Source organism: Lepisosteus oculatus, unplaced genomic scaffold (assembly GCF_040954835.1).
Source record: "Lepisosteus oculatus isolate fLepOcu1 unplaced genomic scaffold, fLepOcu1.hap2 HAP2_SCAFFOLD_111, whole genome shotgun sequence".
In the NCBI taxonomy this organism is placed as follows: Eukaryota; Metazoa; Chordata; class Actinopteri; order Semionotiformes; family Lepisosteidae; genus Lepisosteus; species Lepisosteus oculatus.
This window is the reverse complement of record NW_027167662.1, coordinates 112916-122637: the sequence shown is the minus strand read 5'-3', so window position 1 is coordinate 122637 and position 9722 is coordinate 112916. Positions and strand designations below refer to the sequence as shown.

The 9722-nt window shown below is 37.3% G+C and overlaps 1 non-coding gene across 1 annotated transcript; it reads right to left on the bottom strand.

The window, feature by feature from the left end:
• Positions 1–246: 246 nt before the first annotated feature.
• trnas-cga (transfer RNA serine (anticodon CGA)) lies at positions 247–328 on the bottom strand. The gene has a single exon. It is a non-coding gene; the product is annotated as a tRNA-Ser (tRNA).
• Positions 329–9722: the final 9394 nt, after the last annotated feature.

Sequence of the window (9722 nt, the reverse complement as noted above, 5' to 3'; positions counted from 1 at the left end):
GTTAACAGTTCTTTACTGCGTGCTTTACGAGCACCTACATATTGTGTCGGTTCTTTCAGCTTTATTCATTAGGTTTTCAAAGGCATAAGTAGAGCACCAGAGGTGCGAACACAAAGTGTGTGGTTACCTGAAGAATTGATTTCCATGGCAGCGGGGACAAGCGATTTAGCGTTTTTATAGCACGAGGAAAGGAGAAGCGGCACTACGCCTTTTCAGCGAAGGCACAAAGCGACGTGCGGCAGACGCCGTAGTCGGCAGGATTCGAACCTGCGCGGGGAGTCCCCAATGGATTTCGAGTCCATGGCCTTAACCACTCGGCCACGACTACAGCGAGTTCGCCGCTGCCGCATTCCTCCTATAATCTAACACGGAGTGCGAGGTGGCTGCGGAAACTTTTTCAAAGTCGCTCTCCGTTAAAAAAAAAAATACCTTTCACAAAATACGTGCCGGCAGACAGACACGCCTCAGAGGGTTTAAGGTTGGCTTCACGTTCAAATGATAAAGTCTCCCCGTCCAGATGTCAAAATGCAACTTTGGCAGACAGAAAAAACATCAACAAACCACAAATGTGGACAAGGATTTTACAAGCTGCACCACACTGCACTTTCAAAAGCATTTACATTCGTGTTAGACGCAGGAATTGCCTTTGATTTGCGCGCTTACGAACGCCATAGAAAACGAAACAAAACTAAAGCCTTCAGCTCTTGCATTTGATTATAATGCCGTTACGTGTCGAAGCAGTAATTTACGTCATCCCACCACTGCAACACGGGGAATAGAGGGAAATGAGCACAAGGTGAGATATTTTTAATCTGTAAGGCTTCTGTAGTTTCTTTTTGAAATCATTGTTACAACATATTATGTAAAAGCATGTTGAAAAGAATCTACCTGCATTCCAGCGGCCCTGAGCAAGAGGCCGCTGTCCAGGAGGAAGAGATGCCAGAGGCTGCTCTAGAAACTGAAACAGAAGCGGATAAGGAAGGGGAAGATGTGAGCTCTGAAGAACTCTATCAGCAGTAAGACTTTTTATTTTTCAGATGTATCTATTTTTTACTAAAATTCTATTTGTCTTATAGGTATAAAATGTTTAAACCGGTGTTTTATATCCTTACAGGCCCTGAGTAGTTAAAAAGTATCAGCAGGCCGGAAGAGAGTGGCCCAAGCTGGACTCTATAGAAAGCACTCCCTGGATGCTCCTCTCCTGATTGGATTCAAACAGTACCTTACCAAGGATCTGGGAGTGGCAAATTATTCTCAGGAGGTATTTATTTTTTAAAGGCATTAAAAATTAAGCAATGGTATCTTCATTGTAAATGTTTTTGTTTCTTAGCTTAAAATTCACCCATGTGAAATGATGTCAGCCATAAACATCATGACTCTATATTTCCTACCTGAATCTATTCTACTTAAATTATTACATTATACACAATTTGAGTTCATTTTAAAAAGTAAAAGGTAATGAAAGGAATGCATTTTCATAAGAAAGATAATACCGATATGCATGTGATAATCTTCCTTATATCATGTAGTGCGTCATTTGGACACTTTGTGGGCTTGAAATACAAAGAAAATCATGTTCTATGGTACAAGATAAATACCAAACTTAAGCTTTTATTTTAATTAGATTTGTTTATAAAGCATAAGCAATCATTTATTACATCGCTTCTTGAATTAAATCTTTTGACAAGAGGTAAGACTTCTGTTACATTTAAACCCATGTTTAGCTGTGTTTTTTAGATTTAACTGAACCAATTTCTGTGTGTGATAATGTCCTTGAATTCTGACAACATCACACTAAATTACATGATATAAAACAGCTAATGTTTCTAGAGATAAAGTTTCTGAGATGCTTCTAATTACTTTTTATTACCAGGGACAGTTTAATTCACCTTGTACAGTACTGAAAGACCAAGATGCTTTTTTTAAAAGTTATTTAACATTTTATAGAACTTTGTCTACTATGGCAACATGATGAGCTTGGTGAAACTTGGAAAAATACTGCTTGGCCACTTATCTTAATATAAAGATAGGATAAAGGTTTATCTTTTGCACCTACCTGACCCCCAGGGAAGGCCAATGCTTTCTAAGTTGATGGTTCCCTACAGTAGACTGTACCTTATCTTCAAAGATAATGTATATTGACCCAAATCAGTTTTGGAATCCAATCTACTGACAAGATGGAGCACATCCTTTTTTCAGGATTTTAGCATCATACGTTTGGTATATTTAGTCCCTAATGCTGAAAGAAATGATCATAGAACATTTGGACACTTTGTGGGCTTGAAATACAAAGAAAATCATGTTCTATGGTACAAGATAAATACAAAACTTAAGCTTTTATTTTAATTAGATTTGTTTATAAAGCATAAGCAATCATTTATTACATTAATATATGTGAAAATAACATTTTAGCATCATACGTTTAGTATATTTAGTCCCTAATGCTGAAAGAAATGATCATAGAACATGACATCTAACCTTACCTGTGGCGTCTTTAATCCCTATTGCTCAATGCACGGTGAAAGCATTACATACATGTGTCTGACAATGAGGAATGGGCCCCTGAGACAGTCATTTGCATGTTTCACAAACGATCGTATATTACTAGAGATTCTGTTTGGGATTCAGATGTGCATTCGGACAGCAATCCCTTTCAAGAAATGATATGTTCTGGATGAGGTCAAAGGTGATGGAACACTGTATTTAGGATGTGTTTGCAGTGATTGTGTGTCTCCTGCTTCAACGCAGTGATATATAGATGTGCTCCTGTAATTTATTGGTACATGCCCAGGGCAGTAAGCAGTCTGAGGATTTATTTCCAGACGGCATAGAGCAGTGAAGCAGTGAAGTAGTGCAACACACTGGATCATTATATTATTAGAATCTATTCTACTTAAATTATTACATTATACACAATTTGAGTTCATTTTAAAAAGTAAAAGGTAATGAAAGGAATGCATTTTCATAAGAAAGATAATACCGATATGCATGTGATAATCTTCCTTATATCATGTAGTGCGTCATTTGGACACTTTGGACTGTGGGCTTGAAATACAAAGAAAATCATGTTCTATGGTACAAGATAAATACAAAACTTAAGCTTTTATTTTAATTAGGTTTGTTTATAAAGCATAAGCAATCATTTATTACATTAATATATGTGAAAATAACATTTTAGCATCATATTATTACATACAGGTCTCTAGCTTCAACACAGTGAGATATATATATGCTCAGTAATTTTTTGGTACATGCCCAGGGCAATAATCAGAATGAGGATTTATTTTCAGACGGGCTACAGGTAGTCTTGTGAAATACTTCAACACACTGGATCGCAGATTTAGACCCCCTGCACTCTTACTCCTTAAAAACCAAAGAAATGAAGATATGTAGCAATCACATTGTAACAGGGGTGACAGTGACTTAATGCTTATACTAGTGGACTTCTGGTACCTTTAGGGTACGGTGTTCCCTGAAGGGCTCTCAAACCCCGCATTTCAGATGCCTAGCTGTATCGCTGATGTGTTGCACCTCAGAATCACTTTTAAACCTTACCTCTGCTATCTTTAATCCCTATTGCTCAACGCATGGTGAAAGTATTGCATAAATGTGTCTGAAAATGAGCAATGGGCACCTGAGAGTCATTTTCCTGTTCCACATGCAATTTCAACATTTTCCTTGAGAGGTGTCAAGCCAGCAAGCCACTGCTGTGGTTCAGTGGCCAGTGTGGAGTTCAGTGGCCCTGTTGTACACAGAAAGCACATTGAGCTCCTTGGACATGAAAAGTTCCAGATAAAAGCCATTTGTCACCCTTTCTCTTGGTGTTGATGTTGCTATTATATGTAAAGGTGGCAACTTGCTCAGCGAGCAGGCGGAGCACACACCGAATGCAGATGTGTCTGAGTGGTGTGTCCAAGTGGCTGTCAAAGGACAGCTCTCCTGGGGCACCGTGGCTTAGTTGCTTAAAGTGCCTGTCTAGTAAACAGGAGACCCTGGCTCCGAATCCCAGCGGTGCCTTTTTTGTTCTTTCTTCTCGAACAGAACTGGTCATTATGGACAACCGCCTACGGCTAGACTTAATTAAATGCAAGCATTCATTTCCTGTCTTGAACGACTTGTTTTTCTTATAATGGATGCAACTTGCAAAACATGAAATACAAACCTTGCTAATCAGCACTCGAGGCTGGCAAAAAAAAAAAGAAGTCAGCAATGTTTTTTTCTTTAACCTTAACCCTTCTAATGGAGAAGAGTTAAACGACCGAGTCTATGCAGCTTAAACGGTCCGCACGTCGGGTTCTTAGCTGAAAGGGTGGTAAATCACGCTCACCCCAGTCCTTAATCTTTTAAAGAGGATACAAAATTGAACCTACAGATGCAGCCATTCAAAATGGGTGAGGTATTTCACGGCATACCGCGACACGCCCACCGGGGTATCACGCGGTATCACGTGTGTCATGTGACTAGCTATCCGGCGTCGCCTTGTAAAACCGCCAGGGGGAGCTTAACCTCTCATGTATAGCATTCGAGCCTTTAATTTTGAACTGTGTATTACAGCATGTTAATCATCAGTCATTCAAATGTTGGTATATTTTATGAAAGCAAGACTGCTCAGTTGGACAAAAGTACACAACCTACCTTTATCAGAAATATTTATGCATCAAAACCTTTACTGAAGATATTACTAATAGTATTAATAATGGATGACTTTGGACAAGCTGTATACTCAAAGTATAATTTCTTTAGCACATTTGTACAAGCACTTGGAATCTGTCCAAGCCATACTTTGTCAGGCATTTTGTTTTACTTCAACGGGGCATAAAAACTTCCTTGCTTTTAACAGGGCGTTTCATAATTTCTAGCTACGAGAATGATTTAAAATGCGACACCTATCATTCAACTAGAGCTTAAAATATCACAAGGAAAAATACACACCGGTATTCCATTTCTCCCTAAACATTGTAAGCTTCGAAGTCTTTAACTAACGTGATACCGGATACGTCAACAAGCATACTTTTAGAATTTGATTAAAAGGGAATATAATATGGAATCGCGTATCTAAAGAATTTAATAACGGTATGATTATATCCGTGTACTGCGGCAGAGCTATGTAGGGCTGTTTCGCCTACCTGGTCATGCGAGCTGTCTTGTAGCCTACTGGTCTAGGTGCGTGACTACCAACTGGCAGGTTGTGTGTTCGAATCCAGCTGGTGCTGGACTTTTCATTTTTATTTATTTATTTTTTAATCGCGTAACATAAACATATTGCCGTATGCAAACTGTACTGTATACAGTATGTATATGTATATTTAATGTCTTAACTGTGCCCGTTTAATTGAATTTAAAAAAAATATTTAACACGAACATTAAGCTGTTTACATCTTCCGCCTGAGAATAGTCACCCGTTGCTACCCAACGCAGAATGGTGATTGGCTGACACCATCTGACACCCCTCTGATTGGAGAAAAAAGACGTGCTGGTGTGCTATACCAGGAAGAGGATTTCTTTCTATTCAAAACGTGTATTTTAAAAGTTTAAGAAGTAAAAACCTTACAGCGTACACAGATTTCTAAACTGATCAGGATCGTTATCTTTGTCTTATGCATAATAATGTTCACCGCTCTGTCCAGCAAATTAATAATAAACTTTATTTTATATAGCGTTTTAAACGAATAAGTAATTAGATTGCTCATAAACCTAATCACTTGCTTTTTCTTTTTATTTAGGCTCAGATTTCAACTATAGATCGTATTATTAATAACCATAATAACAACCAACCAACAAAAACAACCATATAAACATAATGGTGGTGCTGGACCTTCCAGTTTTATTTATTTATTTTTTAATCGCGTAACATAAACATATTACCGTATGCAAACTGTACTGTATACAATATGTATATGTATATTTAATGTCTTAACTGTGCCCGTTTAAGTATTGAATATTCATATCTAATTTTACCACTGAAGGGAAATCTTAACATACAGTATATGGCTGGTCTCGGTACTTTAAAGAAAAAAATACACACCAGTATTCCATTTCTCCCTAAACATTGTAAGCTTCGAATGAAACCACTAAATAAAGACATAAATATAGAAATCTTAAGATTTGTTTTATTTAATGTTGGTAGCAGGATGAACTGTCAGAGTGTATATTTTGTCGCAAAGTTGCTACAAGATGTTAACAGTGAAAAAGGTATTTAGAAATGAGTTATTTCAAGATGAAAAAGAAAACATGGTTTAATTACGACCAGAATCGGTCTTGAGATATTTTTAACTTGATTTACAGTATTTGAGAGGTATGTCTTAACACCGATACTACAGTGCTTAAGTACTGCTCACGTATATGTTTCTAGGTTTATATTATGCATTTCATACGGCCATATTACTTTTGAGCAACTAATAAGAAGCGCTAAACGGTATGCGTTTTAGTTTCGTTTTGTGCTGGAACCCGTGGATTGATTAGAGATATCAAGTACATACAAGTCATTTTTTAAATGTTGTAGTTCGTCTTGAAAAAATGTTACGAGTACATCATCTATCAACAATTAGGTTCTGTTTCCATATTGCGGATTTTGGTTAGGTACAGTATTATCAAATCCAGTGGCGCTGTGTGTTACTTTACTGAGTCCCAATCTGTGATTGAAACCTGTAAAACCGGTTTAATTCGTCACAGCCAGCACTCTTCAGGTGTGAGGGTCTTCTGCTCAGAATGAAACGCTAAAATGTTTGTGTATATTCTAATGGTAGTGGGGGCAGGGTGTGTGGGAACAGGTTTGTTCTTCACACCTGAAAAATTTCTCTGAAAGGATTTTCTTCGCAGTTAACCGATCTTGTTACAGCATGTTACAGTTTACTATTATTAACCATATTAATTTTAAGTGCTTAATGTAAAATCTTGTAAAAATATATTTTCATTGTTCAAATATACATTAATATACATTAAGTCTGACTATCATATAATAAGTTAAATACAAAACTAAAGAAAAAATAGGGTTAAATATAATTCAAAATATTTTGCTAACAATGTTAACTGTTTATGAATAATAAAATGTATTAACTAAGGAGTAGGATGGCACAGTTGTTAGTATGTTTTTTGTTTTGTTTCTTTTTCATAAATACAACAGTAGTACCTGATGTCTCAGTGGCTTTCAAAATTAAATTATGCATGCAAACCTGTGAACTAGAAAGATAACTAAGATTTTAATACTAATTAAATGACCGCGGACACTTCCCACCCCCTCTACATTCTCAGAGTAGAACAGACTAACCTTCTAATGAAAGACGGTCCACCCCCCACGGACAGGAAAAGTGCCCACAGGCACTTAAACTTAATATGGTCAGTAACGGTAAACAGTAACATGGTAAGAAGGAGCACGTACAAACGTTTTCGAAATAACCACATGTAAGACTCTGATCCTAAAAATGTTTAGGGAGAAAGTGGAATACTGGTGTGTATTTTTTCTTTAAACTACCAATACCAGCCATATACAGTCTGTAAAGTAGGGATTTCTATATGTCTTTATTTAGTGTTTACATCAGTGACAAAGGCTAAACTTTTAGCTTCAGTAACGTGTACATATCTCCCCTTTTTATAAAACGACATGGTTGAAAACTGTTCCAGAGCCACTGTTGTTTCATCAGTGAAAAGTACATCATGAAATGCCTCTCCCTGTTCAATCCACTGGAAAAAAGAAAAGGAGCATAAAGCTTCTGATGGTCATAAACGATATTCATTTAGGAGCAGCATCAGAGGTATGTTTTTAACTGCACTGCATTGGAGAGAATACCATAGTGTGTTTTTTTTTTACTCCCTGGCGGAAACTGGCTTCCAGAAGAATCAGTATGGCTCAGAGATTAAATAAAACTTCACAGACATTAACGAAGAGCATAACGCGTGTACTGTATACACTGCAAGTACTGTACAACCCAACTCTCTGCAGGAGTGCTGGCTGTGACGAATTGAACCGGTTTCACGGGTATTTTCAAAGTAGGAGGCGAGATTTCCAGCGAAAGACACCCCCCCCCAAAAAAAAACCCAGTAAATACAGTACTTACTAGTTAAAGGCTAGGCTCCCGACTACGGCGAAAGGAACCCTTCTTTCATTAGAAGACAATGAACATATTTTAGCCCTGAATGAATTAATAGCAAACATGGTTTACATAAAAGACATTTTTCCAAGAAAGTTTAGCCTTAGTCACTAATGAAACCACTAAATAAAGACATAAATAGAAAAATCTTAAGATTTTTAAAATACATGACTTTGCTAAAATTTATTTGAAAATAAAAACAATTACAACCGCCAGGGGAGAGAGAGAACAGGGGAGGGATGTTGGTTTTGCATAAGGGGCGGGGCTATGTTTGGGTATGTTTGGGAATGTGTAGTTACATGTTCTGGCTGTTTGTGAATTATCGTTGTTGAGTATGGAGTGTTGTGGTATTGATTTTTTGTAATGCTTTATGTTGAAAATTGAGGTGGATTTTGTTTATGATAAACAGGATAAACTGGGATGGGAGGAAGGTTTGGTTTTGCATAAGGGGCGGGATTATGATAATTGGAGGACTTTGCGAGTGTAAAATGGTTTGATTATTTGATTTTGTATTGTGGTTGTTATCTATGTTTTTGGTTGGTATTATGTTTATATGGTTGTTTTTGTTGGTTGGTTGTTATTATGGTTATTAATAATACGATCTATAGTTGAAATCTGAGCCTAAATAAAAAGAAAAAGCAAGTGATTAGGTTTATGAGCAATCTAATTACTTATTCGTTTAAAAAACTATATAAAATAAAGTTTATTATTAATTTGCTGGACAGAGCGGTGAACATTATTATGCATAAGACAAAGATAACGATCCTGATCAGTTTAGAAATCTGTGTACGCTGTAAGGTTTTTACTTCTTAAACTTTTAAAATACACGTTTTGAATAGAAAGAAATCCTCTTCCTGGTATAGCAAACCAGCACGTCTTTTTTCTCCAATCAGAGGGGTGTCAGATGGTGTCAGCCAATCACCATTCTGCGTTGGGTAGCAACGGGTGACTGTTCTCAGGCGGAAGATGTAAACAGCTTAATGTTCGTGTTAAATAATTTTTTAAAATTAAAATTCATTCTATACAGCAATCGTATATTTGGGTACCGTTTCATAAAACTTTCATGCTTAAAATGTTTAGGGAGAAATGGAAGACTGGTGTGTATTTTTTCTTTAAACTACCAAGACAAGCCATACACGGTACAGTTTACATACATACAGTAATGTTTATGTTCCTAAATTAATATCGTTTATGACCTTCAGATGCGTTATGCTCCTCTTCTTTTTATGCTCAGCTACTAAAATTTCCCTTTAGTGGTAAAATCCATATAAATATTCAAAACTAAGCGGATTAAAATGTGCACAGTAAAGACATTAAATGATTAAATCTTTGCACTACCAACCAATGCACCACGAGTGCCCCTGTCGGTCATTTTGGCCAGCCAATCACTTGCCCTGCGGTACCCTCCGGTGCCCCGCGGTGGCTTGTGGGTAGGTTACCGTACCGCGGGTTTTTACCGCGCATTTTGAATGGCTGCATCTGTAGTCGCCACATCACATATATCCTGTTCAACGATAAAAAGGTAACGTCTATCCTCGCTCCAGAGTCAATCTCACGTTGAGGGCATATTTTTTTCCACTTTACCATGAGTCCGGCTCGGCTGCACAGAGGCGAGAGCAGAGCAATGAGGTCACG